The following is a 21,268-nucleotide window of genomic DNA, read 5'->3' as shown; positions in this document are numbered from 1 at the left end:
GTATCGCCCTACTTGTCCCAAATGTCGACCAGCACAGGAAAACTTAACGAAGGATGTTCTCCAAATTCAAACGAGGAACATCCGACACTAGCCTGGGATTCCAACATAATGACTTCTCTACCTGACACGACTTTACAACCCCTGACATTTCTTATCAATCACCAGATTTAAAATTTTATCGATCGTTCAAGCCATATCATGAACGCTTGCGAGATTATCGTTTGCGTCGAGCAGAAATTTATAATGCCAACGCATTGTTTGTCAAAAGAAGCCGTTCTTCTCAACGACTGAAAGCATTTTGGGAAAATAGACGAAGATTAAATTGCTTTACTATTTCCTCTATAGTGCACAAGAACAATGATATTCGTCCGTTTACACAGATTTGTATTTTCGACAAATCTTATTTAGCTTTCCTCGATAGTGGCGCTAATAAAAGTGTGATTGGATACGCTCTTGCAGAACACATTATCTCTATGAAACACAAATTTAAGAAAAAAACACTGCACTCATTCTTTACTGTACAGTATACTCTATAGGTCAGAAGAAGACAGCACATCATTTTCAGTGTACTCATTTCAGTGAGTACAGTATATGGTTGTACTCTTCGTGAGTGAGTACTACATTTGTCCTTTTTAAACACGCTGTACAGCTTGTGTGTTGACTGTGTACAACTGTGCAGAGGAGTGCAGTATTTTTTAATAAGTGCATAAACATGGATGATTATAAGGAAAACGACGCTCGTGCAATGAACTCACAATATAATGTAAGTTATTTTTCATAATATATATGTGTTGTAACAAAGTAGTATGTGTTGTTTTATATGTTTGTGATTGTCTTTGTATGTTTGATGTTATTTAGTGCCAGACCTCCAGGCAAAACAGTGATTGTTAAATATATGTATGTATGTATGTATGTTCATTTGTAGTATAAAATTTGTACAAAATTATTAAAACAAAATTATTTGCATTCAGACGCTGGACACAACAAATGAATCTTTTAAAGAGTACGCTGCCACACTAAAATCAAAATTATTGGCTGGTGAGCTCAAGCCTACTGATTCACGTGGTCGGAGCAAAGTGTGGGACACCTTTTCACGACTAGTCAATACAAACGGCATAGTGGCGACTGATGCAGTAGTATGCAACATATGCAAAAACATTTACAAATTTGAGAAAAGCACATCAAATTTAGTAAAACACAAATGCTACATTATGGCCAATAGCCGAAAGCGCAGTCTTCCTGTAGTTGATGTGCCCACCGAAACCAAAAGAAGTGCACCAGTCTGGCAACGGGTGGACTATAAAGAATGGTCGACCGTTTAATTTAATTTCGGACTCTGGGTTAAAAAACTTGGCACAGTTTTTTATTTCTGTCGGTGCAAAGCTGGGGAAAACGTCAATATTGACTCTTTATTGCCGCATCCCACAACCATATCGCGAAACATCAGTGCGCTCTATGATTTTCATTTCAATGAAGTAAGAAGCGAAATTAATGAGCAGAAAAATACGGATATAGCATAACTTCGGATATCTGGACGGACGATTTCTTTAAGGAATCTTATATTTCACTGACTATGCATTATGTCAAAGAAGGTATTCTTAAAACCGCCTGTTAGCAGTGAAATCAATGGGTGGAGCCTCCTGTACCGGTAAGAATTATAAAATGTTAATGGAATAAATAATATAATATATAAAAATATATACGTATATTATAAAATATCAAAATTTCTTAGGTAATGAAATAAAACAAAATCGCGCGAATCTTACGTGACTTTGGATGCGATTTGATGATGGACGATCCAATAATTGTTACCGACCGCGGAGCTAACATGAAAGCAGCATTCAACGGACTGAGCACAATACACTGTGCCAATCACTTAATCCACAATGTGATTGGCAAACTTGTAAATGAAGTACCAGAACTCCTGGATCTGGTTAATCGCTGCAGCAAGCTTGTTAAATATTTTAAAAATCTGGACAAAACTGAATTTATCAAGCACCCTAAAAGCTACTGTCCAACTCGTTGGAATACCGTATTTAACCTTTTTAAGTCGGTTGAGCTAAATTGGATGGAAATTTCTCAGATTTTGGTAGATAAAAATGAAATTTCAAGAATTACAGATATTAATTTAAATAACATTAGCGGAATCGTCAACCTTCTTGCACCATTTGAATGTTGCTCTAAAATGCTGGAGGGTAGCAATTATCCAACATTGCACTTGACGGTTCCACATATAAATAAGTTAAAAAATATGCTCACCAAATGAAAATGATATTGAAATAGTTAAAAATGCAAACTTACGCTTTTAGAGTACATAGATTCAATAGTCATAGAAAATTTAAAAAATATCACAACATTGCCCTATTTTTTGTTTCCACCCACCAATAAATTAGCAAAATTCTCAGAATTAGAAAAGGAACAAACTCTTAAAGACGTTGAAGAAATGATGATTAATATTCATATAAATTGCCAAAATGATGACAGGGCTTTTCTTTTGATATTGAACACAGAAAAGGAAGTGAAAATGTAGTAGCTGATGCACTTTCTAGATCCTTCGAAGAAGTGACAGAAATCGCAGCAGTAGAGTTAGAACTGTTCCCGGAAATAAATCTCGATTCCGATGCCTTTCAATCACCTGAATATTGTAAGTTAAGAGATAGCTATCAAGAAGCTGCTTTACCTGATTTTCAAGTAATCGACCAATTCATTTATTATCGATGCGCATTTAATCAGGATTGTTGAAATTATTCGTTCCAGCCGAATTACGACAATCAGTGATCAGAGCTGCTCATGATCAGCCAACTTCTAGTCACTGTGGCATAGCTAAATGCTTAGAACGACTGAGAAGGAGATTCTTTTGGCTCAAGATGGTTGTCGATGTTCGTAACTATATTAAAAATTGCGATATATGTAAAACCACTAAATATCCAACGTGCAACTTAAAACCTCCGATGGGAAATAAAGTATCGAGTGACAGAATCGAAAACGATTCGTAGATCGAGGGCGAAAACGTATGACGAACACGTGCTACGATACGCTCTCGAGGTCGAGACGAGACGGTCAGGGATCGGGGTCGGGGTCGCACTCGAAAACGATTCGTAGATCGAGGGCGAAAACGTGCAACGAACACGTGCTACGATACGCTCTCGAGGTTGTGTGTCCCGAGACGAGACGGTGAGGGGATCGGGGTCACCAGTCGATTCGTAGATCGTACACGAAAACGTGAGACGAAGTCGTCCTACGAAAACGTGATACGCTCTTTAACGAACGTAGCGTATGAACTCGCGAACACCCACCTCGAAAACGTAGGTCGTGGGGCAACACATCATACTAGATCGAAACGTTACGAAACGAAAGGACTGAAACGTGACGCAGCGCCACATCCAAGACGATCGAATACGTGAACGTCTAACACGAATCAACGTTACGAAACGTGACGAAATATGCTCGGAAGCCCAACGCTACCTGAAAAACGATCGAAGGCGCCTTGCACGTGACGCATCGCTACCTGTAAAACGATCGTAGGCGCCACGCTACCTTTAAAACGAATGAAGGTGTGACGACCACTTGTCTCGTCAATTCGAATGTATTCGAAATCGGAGCGGAGGAAGGAAGACGTGATGAACGTTAAAAGGATGGGAACGTGATGTAATTCAGACGAGAGTACAACACCATTTCCAAGACACTGAAGATAAAATAGAAAATCTGAAAGAAAACCGAATAGTGCTGTAAAAATTCAATTTCCTTAAAAATATAATATTCTTCTTTTGCATGTTCTGTATGTAACATAATTTTATTTCCAAATACATTGTTTAAAAATCGATTCTCTAAACTAACATACATTTTTATATTTTTTTTTTTTTATTTTTGTGAGCGAACAGTATAGAAATGACAGGCACATGTATCGACTCCATCCTCCACATCGTTATGAGCCCAACAGCAGGATGCGAAATGTTGACCATGAACATTAGAAACCAATGGTCCATCACATATTCTATTATTAAAATATTTCAATGATTCTGATAAATATTCCATGTGTTCAGGAAAAATTTTATAGTTAAACATTTTCATAAAATTATTTATTCCAGTTATAAGTTGTTGTATCGAAATATGAGTTGTGGAGTTGGTCTTGTTTTCAATCAATATCATTTTAAATTTCTTTCGATCCGTTGACGTCTACTCGTAATGATTTCCAAAAGGTGAATAAAGAAATATTTTGAGAAAAATTATACGATACGTTGAACTAATCCAGTCAGTGGGGTATATTCAATTAGACGATCATCTTTGTATTCAACTCACTTGGTACTCTTAATTCAGTTGAAATTTTAACATCAATTGGCCCTGACTTGACCGACTCGTTTTGATATGAAAGATCAACAACAACAATAGGAGCCTTTGACTTGAAGTCTAGTGGTGATAAAAGTGGACGAGGCTCACGGTTGTAGTAACTCTCTTGGAATTTCATGTACATATCATACAAGGCAGCAAACCGATTTTCATTGAATTTTACATTTAAATCTTCATATGGATAGACTTCAGAATTTAAATACACTTTTGCATTTCTCAAATTGTTTGTAATTAGATTGCCATTTAATGTAAACGCAATGACTGCAAACCGTGGACGTTCTCTATTTGCAGCTAGCTTAACGTTCCATACATGATGAGTCCCTGTACCAACGAGGGATTTATATAACAATCCCAGCTGCGGAATGAAAGTGGAAGTGTAGCTCCACTTTTGACTACATTGAACATTTCAATTTTAGTAGTATCGCTTGGAACAATGTGGGGTACTTTCCAACTAATGTTCTGTATAGCAATTCAACACCTCCGACCGTTTTTTCAAACATATCATTCATATTTTTAGCTAGCAAGAGAATGAGTTCATGTTTACAATTTAATATAACTTTTTTATGATCTTCAGCGAATCCCATTAGCATTTTTAGTGGTATTGAAAAGCTGAAATGACCTCCGCAAGATATACTCTCTCCTCCACTCCACCCGGCATTACGATAACATAGAGACTCCTGTCGACCAATGGAAAGAAAGTTTTTCAGAGTAGATGTGATTCCAGTAAACCGTGTTCTATCCAGTTCGCATCCGTTCAATTCATATCTTATTTCATCCAAAAAATAGGCCATGCAATTATTTTTTAAGCAAGCCGGCAACATCATTTGTTGTACTTGTGCCCGAATTTTGGTTAGTAATTTTACTAAGTGTCCCTTCAAAGTGGAGGAAACTTTCAGACGGCAACACATACAAATCTTGGTTTTGTATTGTAATACGAACTTCATCATTTGTTTTGAAGTTCTGCTGATATGGGTAATAAGTGTGATATTCTTTTTCGTGATACTCTCATCATTGTGAGGTTTATCTTGCACAACAAAAATTTCATTCATTTGAAATGAAGGTAGTAATTTTACTGAATATTAAATCTAAGTGATTTTAAAATCAGTTTATTTTTAAAGATACCGCAGGTCGTGGATATGATGGTCCTCGAGATGATAATGATGATGGTGTTTTCACTTCACCTTTACATTTAGTAATGGGGTTTATTATAAATAATTATTCTGTTGCTCGTAAATGAAGACGAATTGATATAGTTTCCCTCGAAAATTAATTAATTCCCCTCCTGATCAGTTATCCGTACTTCGAGCGTGCTTATTTCTCTAGTGTTGATAGGTAAATAAATCAAGTTTCGTGGTGTAATACATTTTATATCCCGGAGGAACATTGATTCCAAATTCATGAAGCACATGATTTGGTCTATTACCTACATATGAGCCACTGATAATGTTGCATTCCAATCTAATTGTATTTACTTTTAAAATATGCACAGGATTATCTGAGAAATAAATTTCAGTATTGTGTGGTTTTAGAATACGTCCACCAAATCCAAATAGCTTTCCAATACTTCGTTCACGATTAAAATATACTGTTTCTTTTTAGTGGTAACTTGAACTTTCAGCGTATTGTTGTTGGTTTCTATTTTTAACGCATCATAAGAACCATACCCCTTTAGGACATTAATAATATATGTTGCAATCTCTTCGAGTTCATACGATCCAACAGGTATTTCTATACATTTATTTCCAATATGAAATAGATTGTTCCCTCTATCTACGTTTGGTATAGAATTGTATGTGTGAAAGTCAATGAGAGCACACTCATAATTTCTATTTAATTCAATTTGTGGGAAAAATTTTCGGTTATAACTGATGTGTTTCCATTTAATGCAAATGTTAGTGATGTAGGCATTTTGAAGTCTAAGTTTGGACTGTTGTTTAATCATCGTATCATTAGTTTTATTATTCATTATTCATATTTTTAAAGTATAATGAATTGATCAAAGCCTTTTCTGTATCGCCCATTTTTCATATCATCATCTTTAGAGATTAGTAGAAATCAAATTTCTCCTCCCAGCATTTTCGTGAAATTTCCATAAATGATTCATAGTCCATGTCACTGTTTACGTGATCTCGATATATATGACGCATGTTCAAATCATCTTGTTTAAACATTATAATAAAATTGGCATTGTCACGTATTAAATGCTTCGGTATATGTGTGTATGTTTGACATAAATAGAATGAATCAATATTCTTATGTCTTCCCATACAAAAATAGTTTCGGATATTATCCTGCTTTTCACATGCCACATCATCGAATATCATAATGGAATTATTTTTAGCTTCATGCGGTGATAACACTGCATCGTTTCGGAGAATGTAAAATATCCCATTACTTGAATTGGTTTGATAAGTTTTTCCAAATATTCATATTTGGGTTGGTATAAACTCTTTGAAAATACATAAATATTTTCAAATTTGAGACCATTGGGACTCTCTATAAGACTAAGCATCACATTGGTTTTCCACAATTTGATGGTCCAACAATTAATGCTCTAATTGTATTGGGTAGCAAAACACTATGTCGAGGTTGTTGATTATTCTCTCCATGTCCGCCACCCTCAATGTTTCGTACTAATATGCTTTTCTTATGTCTTAAAAACGCATGTTAGTGAGAGAAGTACTTCATTCAATGGGAAACGTTTGTTGATTGAGGTTGCTATAAAATGGCCAAACGTTTTATAATTGAATTAGTTCAAAATCAAAATTCAAACAGGGTAGTGGTCTTGTAAACAATATAATAGACTCTCTACCTTTTGAGGCTCATATACCTGGATACAATTACTGTGGACCTGGAACAAAGTTAGAGAAACGATTAGCACGTGGTGATCATGGAATTAATGGTTTGGATGAAGCGTGTAGAGAGCATGATATTGCATATTCAAACAGTAAAGAGTTGAGTGAACGTCATAAAGCTGACTCAGTTTTAATTGAAAAGGCTTGGAATCGTGTAAAAGCGTTAGATAGTAGTATTGGAGAGAGAGCAGCAGCATACTTTGTAACAAACATGATGAATACGAAGAAAAATTTGGAATGGGATCAAATCAGGAGAGAAAGAAAAGAGTGAAAACATCATTGACTACAATAATCAAAAAGGCTACAAAGGAATTGAAAAAGAATAAACCGCTTGATATCTTGAGTGCAATAAAAGTTGCACGTAAAGCAGTATCGAACTCGATGGGATGTAGGAAAAATGTTGTTATTCCACGTATTATAAATGTACCCAAGATAGGTGGATTCTTACCACTTGTCCCAATTTTAACAGCTCTGAGCGCTGTGGGTAGTTTGGCGTCAGGTAGTGCAGCAATAGTAAAATCTATTAACAATGCAAAGATGGCTAAACAACATCTAGAGGAAAACAAGAGGCATAATAAAAAATGGAAACGGTTGCATTGGGAGCTGGCTTGTATTTACAACCATACAATCAAAGGAAAACGTCCTTAGGTAATGAAAACCTTTGAAATCAACAGTGGAAGGGGAAAGTGACAAGTATAAAATCAGCTAGCCACTCGAAGGAAAAATATTATTCGGTCATCACCACTCATCACTCAACAACACCAGCAGCAGTATCATCACCGCCAGGAGCACACGCGATCAACACTGAAGAGCAGGAGCAGTAGCAGCAGCAGTACTAGACACACACACACACACGCACACACACACAGACACTAAATAATCAGGATGAATCCATCGTTTGAGGCTAGCAACGGAGAGAGAGATTGACTTCACCGAAGTTAATCTTCCTCTTATTACTCCTCCTGCTGAGGACATGGAGATTGAATCAACAGTGAATTATTTGAATGCAATCAAGAAGAAACAGAAGCTCCCTTTCCGCGCTCTACCAAGGAATACGGAATTCAGAATATATGGAGCGTTTAAGGTTCCTAGTAAATTTAATAGCAATTCGCTAAAATTAACATTGGAAAAGTATTTAATTTACCTCCCTAAATGGTATGATGAAGTTAAATCTGTATACATTAAAGAATTAAATACTGGTATTTATACCATAACAAAACAGGATGATGGAGAAATTGTATTCAAATTGAAAATGTAATAAAATATATGCAAAACAATAAATTATATTAACAAAATAAAATAAAAAAATTTTTTAAATGGGGACTGGTAAATTTGGGGAATTTCAGCATTCTTTTTCAGCTTTCTTTTCCAGCTTTATTAGTTCTGATACTTATTATAAAAAATGTTATTGAAATATAAATTCGAAATTTTCATTAGGAAAGGGAAATTGGGGAAATTTCAGCTTTTCTTTTTCAGCCACTTTTCTCCTTTTTACATTGTGTGAATAAATGTAATTAAAAATTTAATTTCATAATTTTAAATGGGGATATGGGAAATTGAAACAGATCTGTTAACAGAAACAGGTCCGTTATCAGAACCGGATACCTGATCTGTACAACCAGGTCTGTTTAAAAGAACAGCTAGCTGTTCGATACAACCAGGTACCTGATCTCTACAACCAGGTCTGTTTAAAAGAACAGTTATCTGGTCGATACAACCAGGTCTGTTTAAAAGAATAGGTAGCTGATCTACTTAACAGTCTGATAGCTGATCTGTACAACCAACTCTCTTCATAAAAACATGCTAATGTATCTGTTTATTGGTTATATATGATTATGTTTCGTAAAATAGATCACAGTACACTAACGACCACAAGACTGAAATAATCATTAATCCACTAACAGTTGAATGAGATAAATTTGAAAGAAAATGAATCAAAATGTTTTAACTCAATTAACTAAAAGCCGAAATGCTCTAAAAAATTTTTCTGATCTTAAACAACTCAAAAGTCAGAACAGTATTGGTCTGGAGGAAACATTTAAACCTATAACTGAACCACTACATGAACTTGTGAATGATAACAAAAATTTCAGACATTGATATCATCAGAGTTCAATAATGTTGAGACTGGAAAAAAACTAGGCAAAACTACTCTCAATCGACCGAGAGAGAAACACACCACCTAACAAGAAAAGGAAACTCACATTTCACAGTGCTAAGAGTCAATTCTCAAAACCTAAATATGATATTGAGAAGGCATTGAATTGGGGAATGGATAGTGTTAATGCTCAAGATGATGATGATGATGATAATGATGATGATCAATTCTATTCTCAACCAGCTATAGAAGACATATCGTTTGAAGGCTTACCTCATACCTCGAAATCGTTAGCGAGAGAAGGTTCTCCTTTTTCATCAACTAAGTTTATGAAGCAAATATCCCCCACACTTCGCTACCATTACCGGTTCAAGACTCACCCCATTCATCATTGCCGTTAACGAGTCAAGAGCCCTCTCATTCATCGAACGTGTTATCAAATGAAACAGCTATACATTCAACGCCTTCGATAACGAGTCAATCAATCCAACATGAAGACAACTCAAAAAATTTGAATATCAGTCAACTGGCACGGGAAGATCTTTTGGATAAGACATATGGTCCATACAAAAATGCAAGTGGACAATTAATGTTGGGAATTCACAGATTAATGTGACTCACAAAAAATTGAATTGGATGATGGACAAAACTGGCGTCTTACTAGTGGATTATATTCATTAATATTCCACAGCCTACCTCAAAATTATAATTCAAATGATCTAGAAATATATAATGAAATTTTATTGATAACTAATGTGCACCGTAGAAATTTTAATTCCGATGGACAGATCAGAGGAACAAGGGCAAATAAATATTCAAAAATTATTAAACCACTCTTAACAAAATCACGTACTGCTGAGTCTACACCTAAATTCTCAAAATCAATTGTTTCTGGTACTGGTTTCATGTCACTCGCGACGAATAAGCCCAATTATGTATATTGGGACGATCCAAATGAGTTGGTTGAACGATTACAACTCTTAATTGCCTCTCAAACAGCTGGAAATACGAATCATACTAATGAAATTACATCAATAATTGAAGAATTGAGAGAGGCTCAAATTATACACTAAATTCATATATAATTGATTGATAATATTGAAATGAGCTTATAATCATTATGTCTGTTGACAAGTTTGGACGTTATGTAAATGATAAGCAGATCTCTATTCATTTAAAACGACGTGAGAAAATACCAGGACTCTACATTGATAATGATGGAAGTTACAATATACAAGGAAGACGTTTAAAAATGGTCGCTTACCAATTGAGAATGCCGACTTGGCGATAAAAGAATATGTGGACCAAGTTGTAAACGATCTGAGAAATTTTCTAACATCAATGATTTCAAGTCATCAAGAAAGGAATGAGAGATTATTATCCGATAAATTGTCTACAGTTGATCAGCGAATAATCAAGACTGAAAAATTACATCAGATATTCTTGATAAAATTTTACGCTCTCATATTCGAAAGTAATAAATATGTCTAGACGGGGAATAATTAATGAAATACTTGCTCTTTCACGTAAGCATTTTCTTAGACGTAGAGTTATAACAAAAGGGATAAACGAATTATGGCAAGCTGACTTGGTTGAAATGGGGAAGTATGCACACTCAAACAATGGGTATCGCTACATGCTAACAGTTATAGACACATTCTCAAAATTTGGATGGGGAAGCAATAAAGTCTAAAAATGCAAAAGACGTTGGTGAGGCCATGGAGAAAATATTTCAATCAGGGAGAGGATTCCCAAAAATCTTCAAACAGACGATGGAAAAGAATTCTTTAACACCCAATTTAAGATATTAATGAAACGATATGGAATCAACCACTATTCAACATTTAGTAGTCTAAAGGCCTCAATTGTTTAACGATTTAATAGATCATTAAAAGACCTAGTGTGGCGTGAATTCAGTTTCAATGGGACATACAAGTGGGTTGATATATTCAAATCACTAGTTTCCGTTTACAACAATAGACATCATAGAACTATACGAATGCCACCCGTTAATGTAAACACTAAAATGAGAATCATATTTTGAAAACTGTCTACAACAACATTAAAATGTTTGCGGGAAGCAAATTGAAAATGGGTGATTATGTACGCATCAGCAAGTACAAACACGTATTTGAAAAAGGCTATACTCTAATTGGACAACTGAAATTTTTAAAATAAGCAAAGTACAAAATACTTACCCAACAACATACTTACTACAAGACTTCAATGGGAATCCAATTCAAGGTGGTTTCTACAAAGAGGAACTGAAAAAACAAGTTTTCCTAACACTAATCTGGTTGAAAAAGTGTTAAAAAGAAAGGCAATAGAGCTCTAGTGTGTAATAGGCCGCTTGTCGTGTCTGAAATTGACTAAGCCTAAAAGTATGCAACATTTTTTTCGTTCTTTTTCTGTACACATACATAGTTATACCTATTATTTATTATATTATTTATTTATATGTTTATTGTCCTAGTTAATTTGTATTATTTAATCTGTTTAGTTGTATAAATTTATTTGTAGTCTGAGAAAATGGTACTAAATGTCTTGTCATATTTTTGTTCTGAGAAGCAGAGCTTTATTTCGCAATGGTTCTGAAAGCTCCAAAAATAGCGCCATCTATTGGTGGACCATGATAATTACAAGCGTGAGTTACAAGATCAGCTGATCGTGTTAAGTCCACACCAAAAGAGACAACGATTACCTTTTTGAGTAGGATTAATTGTCAAATTTCCGAAAAAGGTTTTTGTTGTTGGTTTTGGAAGAAAATGGTTAGCAGGTTAGGTGCAGAACCTAAGTAAAAAAAAAAAAAAAAAAAAGAAATAGTGGAAAAGTGCATGTGCTTTAATAGAAAAAAATACATCGGTGAAGTGGTTGGTGTAGTAAGATGCTTAAAACGTACTTTGCACCTTGCCGTCCACTTGTAGCTGTTTGTCCACTAGAGGAATTTGCCAACTGGCGTAAATAAACCAAGTGCCGTTTTCCAGATTAGGATTCGGCACCCAGATATAATTTAAAACCCAGTTATAAGTTATATAAAACTCCGCCATAAATTATAATAACTTAGTCATATTGTATATAAAAACCCGTGTGTAATTTAGAAATCATTTAAAATGAAACTTCAACACACACAACTGCTTGACTAACGGCCAACAACAAAAGCTTCGTCGCAGCTGTGCTGGTCTCCTCAGCTGTCGGTACACCAAAACAGATGGTCTACCTAAACGACGGTAGCCAGAGATAGTTGCCGACTCGCACTGCTAAACGGAGAACTGCTTCAAGCAGGTTGGCTTCGTCTGTTGTCGAAGAACAACTTACCGTTGGCAGTCTCGCCTCATTCGCTGGCTACGGATTTTGCTGCTCCTTATTGTGTCATCGCGGCAGAAGGCGAATAGCTGATTGTCAGTCTTTGTTTTTGAGTATTTTTGTTGGATTATTGTTAGTTTAAATTGTTTAGTTAAAATGTGCATTTTAAGTGAATGTTTATAATTGTTGTAAGTGTATTATGATGTGGCGAGAAAATTGAAACAACAACTTTTCTTGGGCACTCATAATGCAAGTACCACGGTATTGCTGTAGAAAGTAACAACTGCAATCAGTTAAGAATGCATATAAGGCACCATATATAGGCAAAATATTTTTTAAAAATTGTATTTAGTTGTAAAATTTCTTGTGCCTGTATTGCCTGCAAAGAATTGCCCTAGCAGCTCATAGCAGCCAGCTTTTACGCTTGCGCAAAAGCTTTATTTTTATTGTTTATCCACAGCTTCACCACAGACAGTCACTAACACAAGGAAAGATCTTTCTGCGTGGGAGTCGCCGAATGTATGTAAGTCTGTTTCACTCTTACTAATTGATTAGATACATATGAGTTAGAGCTTTTGGTGCATCTCACCATAGCGCTGCTACAGCTGCTACTGCAGTCCCAGCGGTCAATGACCTTGTAAGGCTGGCCATATGCCTGCATTGAGTGACAGCCATCAGCTGATCCTCATCCAATTGCTTGCGCAGAAATTTTTTTTGTTTAAAAGATAGATAATGTTTGCCTATATGCATTGTGCTTTCCATCATTCTCAATGAATTCAGTTTGCCTGCATTGAGTGACAGCCATCAGCTGATCCTCATCCAATTGCTTGCGCAGAAATTTTTTTGTTTAAAAAGATAGATAATGTTTGCCTATATGCATTGTGCTTTCCATCATTCTCAATGAATTCAGTTTATTTGCAAAATTCTTAAATTATTAGTAAATTTCAAAACCAAAAATAATTATTTATATTATATTTATGTTAGATCATATTTTATATTTATAGGTTAATTATTTTTTTGTTTTTTCTTTATTTATTTTTTTTCTTTTTGCCTTATTTTAATTACGCCTCATACACACTTACTATGTTTGTCCGTTAATTTATTTATTTATTTATTTTTCTTGTCATTTCGTTTGTAATGTTAAAATTCAAATCACTTTTCTTATATGTTAATAAATTAAGTATGTCCGCTTAAGTGTTTACTTTTATTTGGAACCATGCCTAACCAAGCAGGAGTAGGTTAGCCGAACCACTGTCTCTTAGGGATCCTGCCAACTTTTAATTTTTGGCATTTGAATGCAGGATCACGGTAGGGTGGGCGTCTGCACACAATATCAGCTGTGTTGCATGAGAGAGTGGCTCCGTCTTCTTTGTTAACCTACCTTCCTCTCCTTCCTTTCTCTTCTCTTTCACTATTGTTTATTGTAACCTTCCCATTGCACTTCTTTTCTGTCTTCCCTTATGTACGCGAATTTTAAATGTATTATTATTATAAGTGGTGCGTCCTATTAGTTGGCCCTTTCCTTGAACCCCATGCAATCTGAGCAAAGCCCGGAGAAGCCAGCGCGTACGCCACACTAGTAAACCCAACACCAGCACCCGACGAATATTACACTAGTGATTCGTTACAGATATAATTATAATTTAATAATATATTTTGGCGCCCAATCGTGTGGCCTGTTTTTGGATAGAATCTAAACATGGCCTTTAAAATATTATATATGCCCTAGAATCAATAACATCCAGTGATTCAAGTCTTTTGTTTGTCTTTATACATATTTGTGTACTAGGTTAGTCTCTTTGTGTCTATTTTATTAGCGAGAAAGAAATACCTCGTAAAATCAAGACAAAAGAACTTAACCAAAGAACAAAAGAACTTAAACTTCCCTTTTAGTGGCTGTTAAGGCATTCACATTTCAATTAGTGTTTGAAACGGATCGTGGCTCAGAGCTGCTTTCTCGTCATACTAATTGAAGGTATGCCTATCTAGCAACTAGTCCTATCCATTCAGGTGGGTTAATTAGAAAATCTGGAGGCTAACTTACACTCTGTGAAGTTTTGCATGGTTTCAAATATCTTATGAATCGTGGTTGTTTATCAGTTTTGTTGAAATTTGCATTTGTATTATTATTTATTTATCTATTTAATTGTTCAGTTATTTTTGTGTGTTATTTATTATTTGGTATTTGTTTATTTATTTATTTATTTCATTTTCTCTTATTTATTTAAATCTTTATTTATTTATATATTATTTTCCCCATTATTATTATTTATTTATACAGTTGTTTGTAGAAAATTTTTCCTTCATTAGCAGAAATTCTGAAGATTAGGTCTTACATATCATGCCAGGTCCCATAATTCAAGGTGAAACCATTTGTTGTGTTTGCACTCAGGAGGTCGAACATCCTGCTCAATTGTTAGCTACAAGGTGCAATCATTATTTTCACCACGCCTGCTTTAATACTCGCACTGACAATAGGAATTTGTGTCCAGTGTGCCGAACGGTGTTAACAAGATCTTCTGTGAATCTTGCTGAAGAATTGGAAGCAGCCAGTTCAAGTGCCACTATGAGAACTAGAGGGCAAGCGAAAGCCACGGCGACGGTCACATCGGCAAATGCCAATGTAGGAAATTCTACAGGTATTGGTAGTAGGTCCAGCTCGCAGCCAAGGCAGCCGACTCCAATTCCACAAGCTCCGCAACCGGTTGTAGTTCAGAGTCCAATAGCTCAGCCAGCAGCAAGTGCTGTTGGCCAAGAAATACAACAGACAATTGCGGCTGCGATATCAGCAGCATTAGTGCAGCAGACGCAGTTACTATCGCAGGTGATGGAAAATGGTTTTCAGAGATTAGTTCAGCAACAGCTAGCTGTCAATTCTGAACCAATTCAATCTATTCCAAGACCTTCTCCACCAAGTCCACAGCATCAAAGCTTTGAAGAGTTGTTTGGATTACCAAATCGGCTAGAAACGAATCCGTTGGTAAATCCGAGAGCGCCGCAAGTTGGTGCCAACTCTTCGCCATTAGGTTCTCAATTGAGTAATACTCTACGACCCGACAGGATTAGTCAGATAATTGCTAATTGGAAACTAAGATATTCTGGACACTCGTCTATGTCTATAGAAGATTTTCTCTATCGAGTAGAGTCATTGACTCGACAAACTCTGGACGGAGACTTTGAGTTGCTAGCAAGATATGCGAGTAACTTGTTTGAGGGTAGAGGGAGTGAATTTTTCTGGAGGTACCACAAAAGTGTGACAGAAGTTCGTTGGGCAGACTTATGCAAGGCATTGAAAAATCAGTTTACGGATGGCAGAACTGATTGGGAGATTCGAACAGCTATTTCGCAACGAAAGCAGAAAGCCAACGAATCGTTCGATCAGTTCTACGAAGCCATTATGGCATTAGTAGATTGTTTGAACAGCCCAATGAGTGAGCAGTCCATACTGGAGGTCTTGCGAGCCAATTTGCTCTCGGATATTCAGCACGAATTATTGTATGTGCCAATATTCAGCGTTGAGCAGTTGCGTCACACTGTTCGTACGCGAGAGAGGTTTTGAAAACCATTTCAATGCCATCAACCGTTCCCAGAGGTTTACCGAGACGGCATGTAAGTGAAGTCACGGTACAAGCCACAATGGATGAAGAGGATGATGTTGAAGAGCCAGAGAATCTGGAGGTGGATGCTCTAACACTTTCTTGTTGGAATTGTGGGAAGAGTGGACATCGATACCAAGATTGCGTAGCAGAACGTAAAGTGTTTTGCTACGGTTGTGGTAAGCGTGACACGTATCGACCCAGTTGCACGAAGTGTGCAATTCCAAAAAACCCGTATGGGCGTGCACCGTTGACAAGTGCACGCAAACTAGTCTCGAAGGGTACCAACACGGAGTAAAAGAAGATATAAATGTATCGAAAATAATACCAGAAGTTCAAGTAAACCCGGCTAGATCCAATATTTCAGATTTAGATAATGTTTGTAGTTCTTGTATTCGTAATAAGCAGAGGAAGGGGAACTATATACGAATTAAAAATGAGGAAAAAAGAGCTTTGTTAGCGTCAATAGTAGACATCGCGGATGATCTTCGTCCTTATGCCCAAGTCAATATACTAGGCAAATTGATAACGGGGTTAATGGACACTGGCGCTAGTATTAACTGCATTGGTGGGAAGTTAGCAGAAGAAATATTAACTAATAATACCGAATATACGCGGTTGTCATCAGCTGTAAAACTGCTGATGGAAATAGGCAACGAATTTGTGGCAAGTTGGTTATTCCTGTCCAGTTTAAGGGCAAGACACATTCACAACGATTTTATATCGTCCCGACTTTGTCGCAGGACTTGTATTTAGGTATTGAGTTTTGGAGAGATTTCGAGCACACTTACTATGTTTGTCCGTTAATTTATTTATTTATTTATTTTTCTTGTCATTTCGTTTGTAATGTTAAAATTCAAATCACTTTTCTTATATGTTAATAAATTAAGTATGACCGCCTAAGTGTTTACTTTTATTTGGAACCATGCCTAACCAAGCAGGAGTAGGTTAGCCGAACCACTGTCTCTTAGGGATCCTGCCAACTTTTAATTTTTGGCATTTGAATGCAGGATCACGGTAGGGTGGGCGTCTGCACACAATATCAGCTGTGTTGCATGAGAGAGTGGCTCCGTCTTCTTTGTTAACCTACCTTCCTCTCCTTCCCTTTCTCTTCTCTTTCACTATTGTTTATTGTAACCTTCCCATTGCACTTCTTTTCTGTCTTCCCTTATGTACGCGAATTTTAAATGTATTATTATTATAAGTGGTGCGTCCTATTAGTTGGCCCTTTCCTTGAACCCCATGCAATCTGAGCAAAGCCCGGAGAAGCCAGCGCGTACGCCACACTAGTAAACCCAACACCAGCACCCGACGAATATTACACTAGTGATTCGTTACAAGTGCGCTGGTTGGGTTTCCCCAAACCGAAGACAGCTGGATTCATAAAATGAAATTTTTGTAATATTATAAGATTGAAAACAAGACCAACTCCACAACTCATATTTCGATACAACAACTTATAACTGGAATAAATAATTTTATGAAAATGTTTAACGATAAAATTTTTCCTGAACACATGGAATATTTATCAGAATCATTGAAATAAAATTATGTTACATACAGAACATGCAAAGAAGAATATTATATTTTTAAGGGAAATGGAATTTTTACAGCACTATTCGGTTTTTCTTTCAGATTTTCTATTTTATCTTCAAGTGTCTTGGAAATGGTGTTGTACTCTCGTCTGAATTACATCACGTTCCCATCCTTTTAACGTTCATCACGTCTTCCTTCCTCCGCTCCGATTTCGAATACATTCGAATTGACGAGACAAGTGGGCGTCACACCTTCATTCGTTTTACAGGTAGCGTGGCGCCTACGATCGTTTTACAGGTAGTGATGCGTCACGTGCAAGGCTCCTTCGATCGTTTTTCAGGTAGCGTTGGGCTTCCGAGCATATTTCGTCACGTTTCGTAACGTTGATTCGTGTTAGACGTTCACGTATTCGATCGTCTTGGATGTGGCGCTGCGTCACGTTTCCGTCCTTTCGTTTCGTAACGTTTCGATCTAGTATGATGCGTTGCCCCACGACCTACGTTTTCGAGGTGGGTGTTCGCGCGTTCGTACGCTACGTTCGTTAAAGAGCGTATCACGTTTTCGTAGGACGACTTCGTATCACGTTTTCGAGTACGATCTACGAATCGACTGCGACCCCGATCCACTCACCGTCTCGTCTCGGGACACACGACCTCGAGAGCGTATCGTAGCACGTGTTCGTTGCACGTTTTCGTCCTCGATCTACGAATCGTTTTCGACTGCGACCCCGACCCCGATCCCTCACCGTCTCGTCTCTACCTCGAGAGCGTATCGTAGCACGTGTTCGTCATACGTTTTCGCCCTCGATCTCCGAATCGTTTTCGATTGCGACCCCGAGTGCGAGACCGAGTGCGACCCCGACCCCGAGGGCGTGTCGGGACAAGCGATCTCGACCCCGACCCCGAGGGCGTCTCGGGAGAAGCGACGTCGACCCCGACCCCGACTCCGAAGGATTTGTCTGACGAAACGCCCCGACCCCGATCCTGATTCTTTCATCGCCCCGTCTCGGGTCGCGTACGATTCGTCACACAAATCCCACACTTGTCATTTCCACAGCTAACCCTAATTAAATTGCATCTTTATTACCTCACACTTGACATTTCAATAGGTTACCCTAATTAAATTGCATCTTTATTACCTCACACTTGACATTTCAATAGGTTACCCTAATTAAATTGCATCTTTATTACCCCTAAATTGACATTAATGACATGTGACCCTAATTAGCACTTCCTTGTACAGAAACTTGATTTGTATAGAGACTTGATATTCCAACTACTAGAAATTTACATCGCAAGTTATTATCAATTATTTAAGAGATGATATCTTTGCATGTTTTGGAGTACCGGAAGTTATAGTTAGCGACAATGGCACTCAATTTAAAAGCCATGAGTTCATTAACTTTATTTCCAAATTCGGAGTTCAGCATATGAGAACAGGTGCTTATGCTCCGCAATCAAATGCAGCCGAACGAGTTAATCGCTCCATTAACGCAGCCTTAAGAGCTTATATACGGAGTGATCAGCGGGTGTGGGACATTTATTTGCCAAGTATCAATGCGGCTTTAAGAAATTCCATACACCAGTCGATTAGTATATCTCCATATCTTGTAGTATTCGGACAACACGGTCAAGATTTTAAATTGCTTAGAAATCTTGACTTGCTTAGCGATGGAACGGAAGGTTTAAATAGAATTGATCAATTTCAGAAGATTCGTGCAGACTGTTGGCGCATTTGATAGTTATTAGTTAAGAGCATGAAGTACCAAATGAAATTGTTAGAATTAGGGCGAAGCGAGGCGCAATAAAGCTTTCGTTTGTTGCTCTCTGAGCGAATTCGCCTCGCTTCGCCACTCTAGTTAAGTTAGGCTTAATGTAACTTAGCATAGAATTATAAACACAGTTGAAATTGAGAACTCTACAGCGCGTCATCATTTACTCTGTTTTCGTTTTCGTCGTTTAACAACAACAATTAGGTCCAGTCTTTGTGTTCGCGAATAAAGCGGAATTATAATTGCAAAACTCTTGTAATTTTTCATGGCGCCCCGGGTGGACACTAATTGTTGTTGTACGCGAGTGATTGAAAAACAGAAAACAAAAACAAAACAAATTCGCGCCGGTCGTTTTAAAATATAATAAACATAAACAAACAATTGACTTTGTGCCAGTGCTGTGATCCACTTGTGTTTGTGTCATCGGTGGAATTTTCTGCATCATCGCTGGAGGACACCCTGCACCTGCAGAAAACACACAGAGGAAAGTGGCTGGGATCATTAAAGATCGCCAATTCCAGGTACTGTGCGAAAAATTGAAAGTAAATAACTGAATTGGTTGCCAAATTGCAAGATTCTAGTGACGCTTTCAATTCTTGGCACATACGTAATAGTAGAGCATTTGTTTTAAATTTTATATCTTTAATTTAAAAAGTAAACCGCTTAGGCAGAATATTGTTTTTGTTTTCTAAGTGAAAGTGACTAGGGAAATTTTTTATTTCCATTGCATCGAACTTCTTCTTTTAGTTCGTTGCAATTTTCGCTTTCGTCGCCCCCTTTGTCACCAGATTCGTAGCCGCTGTAAGTTGTGTGCTGTTGCTAAGCGCACATACGTATATACATACATATATACCCGCAAGCCAACACTGCACCGGTGCATTTCGGCTCCGTGTTGTTGTTGCTTGCATTTCGTTTTCGTTTCGCGCTTAGAAACAGCGCACATACACACATACATACGTTAGCAAGCCAGCATCTGCGACACTGCTCTACGCCGCTCCAATATGGAGCTGCGTAACGGGAAAACCGTCCTATCTGAAGGAGATGCGGGCGGTCTATCGCACAGTAGCCCTACGCCTGATAATGGGCTTCCGTACCATCTCGGAGGACGCGGCACTGGTGCTGGCAGGACGCCACCAGTTGACCTGGAGATCAGGGCACTTGCAGACATGCGGGCGGGAGCCAACTCGACCATAGTGTACGAGCATCTGTTAGTTGAGTGGCAGGGCAGATGGCGATCATCAACAAAAGGTCGATGGACAAACGTACTTATTCCTGACCTAATAGCATGGACCAACTGCAAACACAAGGAGCTGGATTATCACCTAACTCAGTTCCTTACTGACCATGGCTGCTTTCGGAGGTACCTAGCAAGGTTTCATCACGTAGATACCCCACAGTGCATTTACTGCGTGAATGAGGTGGAGTCAGCAGAGCACGTGCTTCTACACTGCTCACGCTTTACTGACGAGAGAGAACAATTGACGAGAATGATAGGATCTCCACTATCACCATCGGGATTATTAGCTGCGATGATGGCAGACGCTGTGACATGGCAGGCGTGCCACGATATCATCATCAATATAATGACACGAGTGCGAGCTGACGAGACGACCAACAGACCAGGCAGCGATAGCTGATCCTCGACGCCCGTGGGGTGGCGGGTTAAGAATACCATCTCAGCCGTCTCGGCTTGTCGTACAAGGCGACTAAACGAGTTCCCAGCGGGCGGTATTCGCGCAATATGACGAAGGAATGCATAGAA

The sequence above is a fragment of the Drosophila nasuta genome, unplaced genomic scaffold, assembly GCF_023558535.2.
Source record: "Drosophila nasuta strain 15112-1781.00 unplaced genomic scaffold, ASM2355853v1 ctg62_pilon, whole genome shotgun sequence".
In the NCBI taxonomy this organism is placed as follows: domain Eukaryota; kingdom Metazoa; phylum Arthropoda; class Insecta; order Diptera; family Drosophilidae; genus Drosophila; species Drosophila nasuta.
This window is presented reverse-complemented; position numbering follows the sequence as displayed.